Source organism: Cupressus sempervirens, chromosome 9, assembly GCF_028749045.1.
Source record: "Cupressus sempervirens isolate cs-2001-9-10 chromosome 9, ASM2874904v1, whole genome shotgun sequence".
NCBI lineage: Eukaryota > Viridiplantae > Streptophyta > Pinopsida > Cupressales > Cupressaceae > Cupressus > Cupressus sempervirens.
The window spans coordinates 678464662-678475375 of record NC_143126.1 but is presented as its reverse complement, the minus strand read 5'-3'; positions in this window follow the sequence as shown (position 1 = coordinate 678475375).

The window sequence follows — 10714 nt, the reverse complement described above, 5'->3', positions numbered from 1 at the left end:
TTCCATATACACAACTTTCATAGAAGTCCACATTAACACATTTCAAACCTAGTAAAACCTTCTTTGAATGATGTACTTTCATACCTTTCTCAATCATGTGCCCAAGTCTATTGTGCCATAGTGTTGTATCATAATCTACAACAGTTATTTGTTCTCCTTGCTCAACTATAACAACTATTCCTAAACATTCATTTTTCTCTGAAATAATCAAAGTAAAAGGAACAATATGACCTATACAAAGATAAAAGGTGCCTACTTTCACATCTTTGGCTACTATAAGTGAATCTTTTGAAACCTTCCAATTTAAATTACTACTCAACCTTGGAACATGTCTTACCTCATGCATTAGCCAATGATTCTCATTCTACAACTTAATCTTAACTATTCCCTTTCTAACAATCTAACAGGGTTCATTATGCCCCAAATGAACAAGCTCAAAATCTCCTTGGACATAATCAATAAAATAACCTCTATGAGGTGTAGCATGAAATGAAGCACCAGATTCTAAAACCTATGAATCATCAACACTTTCTAAAGATAGAAGCAAAGCATCCTCTTTAAATTTGTTACTTACCACATTCGCCTCCTTGTTCCCTTCTATTTTATCTCCTTCATTGTTCTTTTGAATCCAAAAATATTTCTTCTTATGCCCTATTTTACCATATTACCAACAATATCTTAGTCCTTTGGATTGAGACCTCTTCCACTTTGACTTTCCTCCTAATTTCCCACAATTTCTGGAATTACTTCCTCTTTTAGTCACTCAGCCTCTACTTTGTGTGTTCAATGCACTTCCTAACGTAGATCCACCTAAGGTTTTCCTACAAGTTTCCTCACTCAAAATAACACCTATCACATCATCATATTTTAGGGTATTAGATTCAAAAATAGAATTACTCATAGTCATTACTAAGCCATTCCAGCTTTCAGACAAATACCACAAAAATAAGAGAGCCATAATTTCTTCATCAAAATCAATACTAACATAAGATAACTTACTAGTAATAGTATCAAAATTATTTAAATGATCTACAACACATCTACCTTCTATCATTTTCATATTAAATAAATGCTTCATAAGAAATACCTTATTTGAAGCAGAGGGCTTTGCATATAATTTCTCTAGGGTTTCTATCAACTTTTCCTTCTTCTTTTCTTTTGTAATGTTAAATGTCATCAATGGTGCTAGGAATAATTGAATACTTCCAAGTGCCTTCCTATCTAAAATCTCCCAGTCCTCATTTGTCCCAGTTCCATGGTTGTTAATTTTTCCTCCCAATAGCTTCTAATAATCCTTCTGATAGAGATACTCCTCCATTTGCATCTTCCATAATTGAAAGTTTTTCCCATTAAAATTTTCAACCCTTAGCTTACCCTCATCTTCCATTGCTCCCACTCAATCATGAGACTCCCACTCAACCATGAGACTTTCCTGCAGAGGATTGATAAAAAAATGACGATGGTCTGGCTAAAAGAAAAGCAATGACCATCTGGCTCTAATACCACTTGTTAGGATTAACTTGAAACATAAATAAAAGTTACATGAAAATATAACTAATACCAAAAAATAGTAGATTGCACATAAGAGAACACAAAACACCAAGATTTAATGTGGTTCATCCAATCCCTAAGCTACGTCCACCAATAGCAAGTCTAGTATTATTATTATCTAGTGATTACAACTTGATTACAATTTGTAATCCCTTACACCTCAATACTGCCACAAGAACCAATTTTTGTATCACACATTATGAAAATCCCTAACCTTAAGCCTTTTTATACAAGCTTTTTTCCACTTACAAAATTAGGGCTAGAATTTTTTTTATTTTTTTGTAGCCAATGCCTTTTACAATATAAGGGCATTTTTGGCTTCAGTGATGCTACCCTTGAAAACCACACTAAATAAACCTCCAAGACTAATTAGGCTCCACATCATAACATTATTTTTGTGGAGTCTGATCAGTCTCCAAGTGGGATATTGTTGTGATGTGGAGCCTAATCAAACATAAAGGTTTATTCAGCATGGTTTTCTCCCCATATTATTTCTATGGGGGTTTGGGAGTAGTGGCCTAGGTGTGCTCCCTATCATAGAACAGGGTCGGGTCAAGGAGCAATGCCCCCAAACTTATATTATAAAAGGTGTCGGCTGCTAATTTCCTATTGGATGACTTATTCTAGCCCTAATTTTGTAAGTGGTAAAAAACTTGTATAAAGAGGCTTAGGGTTAGGGATTTCATAATGTAATGGTGATATTGTAGGTTCTTGCAGTGGTATTGAGCTATAAGAGATTGAAAATTGTAATTATTGAATAATAATAATATAGGACTTGATGTTGGTGGATGTAGCCCAGGGATTAGGTGAACCATGTTAAATCCTGGTGCTTTGTGTTCTCTTCTATGCAATCTATTATTTTCAAATATTGTTTATATTTGCATGTAGCTATTATTTTTGTCTAAGGTTAATCCTAACAACTTCATGAATACAAGAATTGCCAACTTCCAAAATGAACAAACGAGATAAAAAAATTAGAGGATCATATTTGTTACAACACAAATCATGAATCATTAGTTTCAACTTCTTGTTGAAAATATCATGTAGGTTATACTTCTATTCTCCTCAAAACATCCAATATCCAAATATGTTTTATTTTTCCATTAAAAAATTTGATCAAATACTGATATGACTTAATGAAGAAGAAATATATAATCCTTCTTATATCTCTAATAAAATTCTACAATGAAAATCAAATCACAAATAGGAAAATAGAAACATAAAGCATTACCCTCTTGTTTGCTATTAAAAATCTGCCTGCAAACTATTTGATCTACAATGGATTCCACACAAATCCTAAAATTTTGTCAAAACCACATGTTGGATGTTTTAGAGGAATGCATCCTCTATTTATAAACCAAGAAAGTCTAAATTTTGGAGGCAAGTACATATCCCAAACTTCCATTAGACCAAAAGTGCTAAAAAATGCAATATTGTCATAACAATTTGGTAACTAGTTCTAATAAACATACTTTTTCTATTTCCATCCACGTGTTATGCAAAAACTATCAAAGACCCATTTTAGATAACATAAAGAGCTTTCCAAAAAGGTATGATAGTTGGGGTTTAACTGATAAAAAATCCTATCAACTTTCTCATAGTACAAAAATATTTTTTCCATAACCATTTTCTTAAACAATGTGAACATTAAGTGTTTGTCTTGAATATGTTTTGAACAATATTGAAGGACATAAAATAATAAATTACATGATGTTAGGAATACCATATGCTCATTATAATTTCATTATTGACATCAATGATAATAATCAAAGACCAAATACAAAGGGTTCAACATACTCCCGCTTTGGCATTGATCTCAATACCAACTTTCACATGTATATCCATGTGTACTTGTATATCTTGTATCTATATCTGTATATCCATGTGTACCTATATATCTTTTATCTATGCCTATACCCACATATCATGTATCTGTACCTGTATATCCATCATGTAGACATCTTCATCTTTAGTTTTCTCCCCCTTTGACATCAATGACAAAGGAGATATACCAAGGTTTTAGAACAAAAAGATAATCAAAATATGATCCCCCTGAAACTTATCACTTTTTTATGAACTTATGCAAGATAAGAGAGGGATAAAACCCCCAATCTTGTTCTTAACCCTTCAGATATGGCTCTTGGGAGAATATTATCCTATACTTATTCAAACTTTTATTAAAATATCTATAAGCTTTAGTTTGAGAATAATATCCTTCAAAGATTCCTTCATCACATCTTGAATCAAATCTTCCTATTTTATCATTAGAATTCTTAATGAAACATCTACTTCCAAAAATTCTGAAATGCTCGATAGAAGAAAGATTTCCATATCATAACTCATAACGAGTGTACTTAGTTTTTACCCTTAGTTGTGCCATGTTTAAAATCTATACTATTGTGTGAACTATTTCTTTCCAAGACTAGTTTGGTACTTTAGATTTATCTAACATAGTCCTTTCCATTTCTTTCATTATTTAATTCTTTCTCTCAACAACTCCATATTGTTGAGGTGTCCTGGTCTTTTGATGCCATGCTTTTTAAAATAATCAACAAATTCATTTGAAGTAAACTAACCACCTTTATTTGATCGTAAGCACTTGATCTTCATGTCTAACTTATTTTCAACTATTTTCCTAAAAATCTTAAACTTGTTAAATACCTCTGATTTATGCTTTAAGAAGGTTAACCATGTCATTCTTGTATAATCATCTATAAAAACCATGAAATACTTTTCACCATTTAATAACATTGTCTTTGTAGGACCACATAAATCAGTATGTACTAATTGCAATGGTTTGCAAGCAAAATATTATTTTGATGAAAAAGATGCCTTTGTTTATTTATCATGTTGACACCCTCCACAAATAACATTCTCTAGCTTAATTATACATGTCATACCTCTCATTTTTTGATGCTTACTAACTTTTACCAAGTTGTCAAAATTCAAGTGCCCACACCTTCTGTTGGAAATATTCTTAACTAGGCTCTATTATTAAGAGAGGAGGGGTGAATTAGTAACTTGTAAAACTTCTACAATTTAAACTCTTAATCCAACAGTCCAATTAGCATTTAATCCTTCACATATAATATGATTTAATTGTATGCATAAGAAACTAAAAACATGAAAGCATTCATAACACTTTCACGCAAAGATTTGGTGGCCCAGAGACCTTCCAAATAGAAAGCAAAACTAGGGTGGGGATGATACCCACAAGCTTTAGTATTGAAGTATAAAGTTGGCTTGTTAAAGCTTGCATTAATCACTTCTGATGATCTACCCTTTTAGAAGCAATAAGGACTGCTAGGTCGACCTTGTTAAAGGATTTACAAACATACAATGAAGCATGTACTCAATAAAGAGATTTACAAAAGACTGTCAAATCTACCTTGTTAAAGGATTTGACTAATTCACCTATTAGGATGAAATAGTAGCTGATCTCTAATTTGCAACTTGGTTTGCTGAATGAGATTCTTTTAAGTGTACAAATCACCTTGCTATGATAGATGAATCTTTTATGTTCCTTATACTACTATAGCCTTTAAAATGTGCACTTTCTACTCTTCTCTTTAGATTACGTTACATATCATTTCTTCACTCATTAGATGTGATACAATACACTATATATATACCAACCCAATTATAAAAATTATAAAGTCATCCATAATACAAGTTTACACAAATATTCCAAAGTTCACCCAAATGAAGACACTCAAGTTCTGAAGAGTGACTCGGTGAGGTTCTGATACTTGGCATCCACTGTCAATGCTTAGCATTGTCATGCACTCAATATATGTAGAAGCTCGGTCCATACTAATCACTTTCAAGTAGTCTTGAACTTGGTCTACACTAGTGACTCTATGAATACTATGAAACTCGTCATTTAAATAGAATCACTTGTTTACCACTGCATAGCTTGGTAAAAACTATCATCTCAAGCTTAATATAAACTGAGTCACTTGGTTAACACTAAGTAGCTTGGTTAACATTGGACTTGCACCACTTAAACTACAAACTCGGTAAACACTCCATAGGTTGGTTTTCACTGGTAAACTTGGCATACATTGAGATGCATGGTTTATATTGATGATCTTCACAATAACTATAATTTCTTGGTAAACACTAGAATTTTTCCAAAGGACTTGGTAGGAATTGTAGAACTTGGCAACAACTGAAATGCTTGGCAAACACTGTTATCTATATAATAAGCTCAGTAGTTATTTAGAATCTGAATAAGTGTATGTCACTAATAACAAACTTGACTAATATGTCAACAATCTCCCCTTTTGACATTAGTGACAAAAACACTTATCATTCAAAACTAAATTCAAAAAGTTTCCTGAATACTTTTATCCATCACCTTGTGATACTAGCTCGGTAGAGTATACTATTTTTGTGATTTTTCAAAATTGATTTTGTAAGATATATATCTTTACATGGTAAGGTTATTTAATACAGTATACTATACATCTTCTTGCTAAATACAATATATACTTACTGTACATATCTTTCTCCCCAATTTCATTTACAACTTATTATATTTTCTCCCCCATAAATATTTACATCTTTGTCCATTTGTCTCCTCCTATACATCTTTCTCATATATTCTTAGTATATACTCCCCTTATACATATATCTTTCTGCCCCTTTTTGACATTAATGCCAAAGATTTATTCTATTTATTTACATAGTAACACCAAAATGATATAAAAATTATGAGTGTACTTTGAGTATGATAGCCAAAGTTTTATGCCAATTGTCTTGTAGGACCTTACATTTGTGAAGTGCAATCTACACTTCTATTGACAACTCTATCATGTGGTTTGCTATGGAGAAGTTATTGTCATGGATGAGAGTTTTAGAATGTGCAATATGTTTTTGTAGTGCATCCATTTTGGGAAGAATCATGTTCTATATATCTACCAATGTAGATTTGATCCTTGCTTCTTCTCTAAGTAGTTCTACTTGCATATCTAACAAAAGCCTTATCTTCTTAAAGTGCGTAGAACTTGAATTGGGGTTAAGTTGTAGCTACTGAGCACTAAGCTTGAGACCTTCATCTATTTTGGACAATTTGTCCTTCATTTTCTTGGTAAAATTAGAAACATCACATAGCTTACCAAAAAGTGACGATACATTTGTATAAGATGTTTTCAGAGCGCAAAAAATTGTAGAAAGTTCTACTTGATAAATAGCTATTTGTTGAGCAATGTGCTCCAACACTTTATTTTCAAAATTCTTTTCTACCTTTTGTAGTAATTTATCTTATCCATCTAAGTCTTCATTAAACTTTTGGATTGTCTCTACTAGTTGATACAAAGTTGGTTGTGAAGAATCAACCTCTATACCTATAGTTTATGCCAAAATATTCTTTGCATCCTCAATAATTTTAAATTCTTTATCCATTTCTTCTCTTAATCTCTATTATTTGGCTTTCTTTTGGAGGAGTTCACCAAATGTTTGCATTTGGTCTAGAATAAGCTTGGAAATGTCCCAATTAGGGATTATAATTTCATCATGTAGAACTATTTCTTCCTTCATCCCTTATCCTTTATCCAAAATTTTTGTGCTTGGTTGAGCCTTGGTCTCAACTATCCTTACACTTATTGCTTGCGTACCTAGAATAGAAATAATAGTAGACATTCTAGGACTAGCTATAAAAATTGATACTAAACTTATTAAAGGAATACTAATAGAAATGCCTAAAGAATCCAAAATTGATGTAGCAATCAAAGATGTGTCCAAAACTATTGTGCTCAAAATTGATGTAGCCAACTTGGTAGAAGAGGGAAGCATCTATAGCTTGGTAGATGAAGTGGAGGTCACTTCAGTCAATGATGTGTTGAGTTGAATTAGAGAAAAGAGTGATTAGAAATTTGGGCTGTCACTAATGGTCATAATCAATCTTGTTGGGGCTATTTTTGCACTTGATGTTGTCACTAGTGTGCTTGGAGAGTGAGGAAGTAAGGCAATGACTAATGCAACTATCGTAACTAGATCGTGTGTTACTTCCTCAATAGCCTCTTGCTCTTGTTTCTTTTCATCTTCTACATTATCAAAATGTGTTGGCTCTTCATCATTTCCTTCTTAATCATTTTCCTTATCCTCTTTGTCATCATCATCATCATTTACATTCTTAGGGAAATCACTCAATTTATGAAGATGATAAACAATTTTCCAAGTGTTAGTTGCATTCCTCACAACATGTTCAATATCTTTCATTAAAATAAAACAAGTGTTGAATTTCAGAGTTAATTTTTCTTCATTTTTCTTAATTAACTCTTTTTACCTCTACTTTTGATATGCAAAATATAAGTTTCCTTAGAGTTTTCCCATAGATGCCTTTGACAATTTGCATGACAAATTCCCATCTTGGCTTAATTTTTTCCATCAAAACATAAGGAATCTGCAAAGCAAGCTGGTCTGGTGAGTATTTCTATTTACCCATTTTCTCCATCACCAGTTCTTCTATATGCTTTTTCTCTTTAGCCATTCTAATTTCATACTTTAATGCCTTAAATTTTGTTATATCAGCTCTAGATTCCAGATCTTTCAATCTATCTTGAAAGGTGGGTGGAGGTTTTCTGAATATAATGTCTCCTCCTCCCTTGTTAGCTTTCTTCCTGGAGGATCTTCTTGTAAATACTATAGTGGATGGCTTTGGTGGCTTGGTGATAATTACCTTGCCATTCTTCTTTAATAGTTCTTCTTCCTTAGATTCTTCCTTATCCTCACCTTTTTCTTTGGTCAACAAAAGGGTATAACCTATTTTCAGTTTAGCAATTCTTTTCTTTCATTTGTTAACTACCTAAAGGAGATTTATTTCTAGTTCTATCATGGATTTTGCTTTATCATATATACCAAAATATGTAGTCTTAGGATCAACTAGTTCATTAACAATTGCCTCAATGATATCTTTTATTTCATCAATATTAACCTCATATCCAAGAGGTTTAATCAATGCAATTCTAGGCCTAACTGCCTGAATGTATACTTGTCACTATCCACCATGAAACACATATCATCCTTATAATCTTTAATAAGTTTCTTTTGGATTCAGTATTATTTTTTATTTTTTCCTTGAAAGCATCAAAATAGTTATACATGATACTATTATAGTTCTCACCCATATTAACAATAAACTCATTGATATGATATAGCATTGGCACATCTTTTCTCCACACAATAGAGCCTTTTGAAGGGAAAAAATTTTGAACATAAAAGAATAAATAGGTTAACAAGGAGCCAAAATTACATGGGTTATTCTTTGGTGTCCTAATGTTTTCCATGTTCTTGTTGAATTGTTTCAATAGTAGCTTGACAAGGTAAAAAAGATAGATTATTCTTCACTACCTTGTATGCAAGGTCAACTACTTTGCATGACACACTATTTAACCTACTTGAGCTATAAATCTTGTGTGTAATAATATGGATTTCAAATTTCAACTCCATGTCTATGATACTACTAGTCTTCATTCCTCTTCTATCCCATTCTACTAGGGTTTTCTTTTGTAGTTCAACCTAACCTAGGGTTTTGGTTGTTTTAGCTTTGGATGACATTAGAAGACTAGTGATTCAATGAATCATCTTCTTTGTGATCAATATTGGTTGCTCCAACCACAACTTCCTATTATGCACCTAACTAAGGATAAACCTAACCCATTTTACTTGAAATTCATGGGGCATGTGAGGGATGTGAGTTAACCCTTTAGTTTCCAAGTGTTAGTGCTCAGGTTTCAAAACTCCATTTACACATAGTTCTAGGGAATCATCCATTTCCAAAGTGCCAATCTCTTGAATAAAACATTTAAAGTGAGTGTGAATATCATTGATCAATAGTACCTTTGGAAGGATTTGAGACTATGCTCCAATCAAATCTAGGGTTTCAGTGATTGCAGGAGTGAGCTTGAAGTCTAGTGCCTTCCATTCCACTCCACAAACCAACATATTTGATCCTTTCTTTGCCTTGCTACTACTGGATGCCATCTTCACTCGGTAGGTTTGAGAGAATTCAACATGTTTCACTAAAAATTCACTCAAATTGCTTGGATACACTAAAGATCACACTTCATAATATCTCTCAAGAATTTCACGGTAAGAATGACTTTGATTCCATGCGTTTTATCAAAGTTTTTCCATAAATGCTTCAATATGAAAGGTAGATCAATTGACATCATGTTGACACACTTTCATCCACTTTTCTTGCATTAATTACTTTGTAACCATATAAAATTTAGTTACTCTCGACCTCGCTCCATAGAGTCTATGACCCAACCTCACTTGGTAGAGAAGATAACTTGGTAGACACTAGTACCCTTTTACTTGGTGATCCCTTTGTATCCTAAATACAAATTTGGATCATTTTGTTCTTTCAATCTAGAACCATTTTGAATGTTTTCTTTGGTAGCATAGTCCTAGTTTCTCCTTTGAGAACTTAATTAGAAATGGTGGAGTCACTCAATTCTTGAGTGACTTGATAATCAATGCTTGGACTTGTATTCTCAGTAGACTTTGGAACCCATTATTGTCTCATTTATTTTCAAATGTTATCAACTTTTTCCTTCTTTTCATCTTCAATTCTACCAGTATTCATGCAGTTCTTGGCAAGATGGCCAAGTTCTATACAAATGAAACATCTTTTTGTAGTATCTATTTTCCTCAAATGATGCTTTACACAATTCATTACAATGTGTCCAAATTCTCCACAATAATGACATCTGTACTAGGTATTGTAGCCCCAACCAAATATGGCTTTCATAATCTATTCTGCTAGATTTAATATCTTGGTTTTTTGTTCTAATGATTTGTGCCCATGCTTCTTGCATTTTTGGCATTTGCCTTGAAGTCTTGGTTTTTCTTTACATTCATTAGCCTTATGACCATGCTGATTGCAATTGTAGCACTTTCCATTGAATTTTGATTTTCCATTGCTCCAACATTTGTTTCAAGTATGACCTATCTTACCACAATGATTACAAGTAGGTCTTTTATTCTTTTGAGCTCCTTGCTAGGATGATTCTCCTTCTTTTGTATATTTGATTCCTACTTTTCCTTTTTTTCTATAGATATTTTGCTCATTCAATTGATTCATGTTTGCTTGGGATTTCATCATTCTTTCATTGATTTTCTTTTCAAAGTTTACATCACTTTGTAATCTTTCATT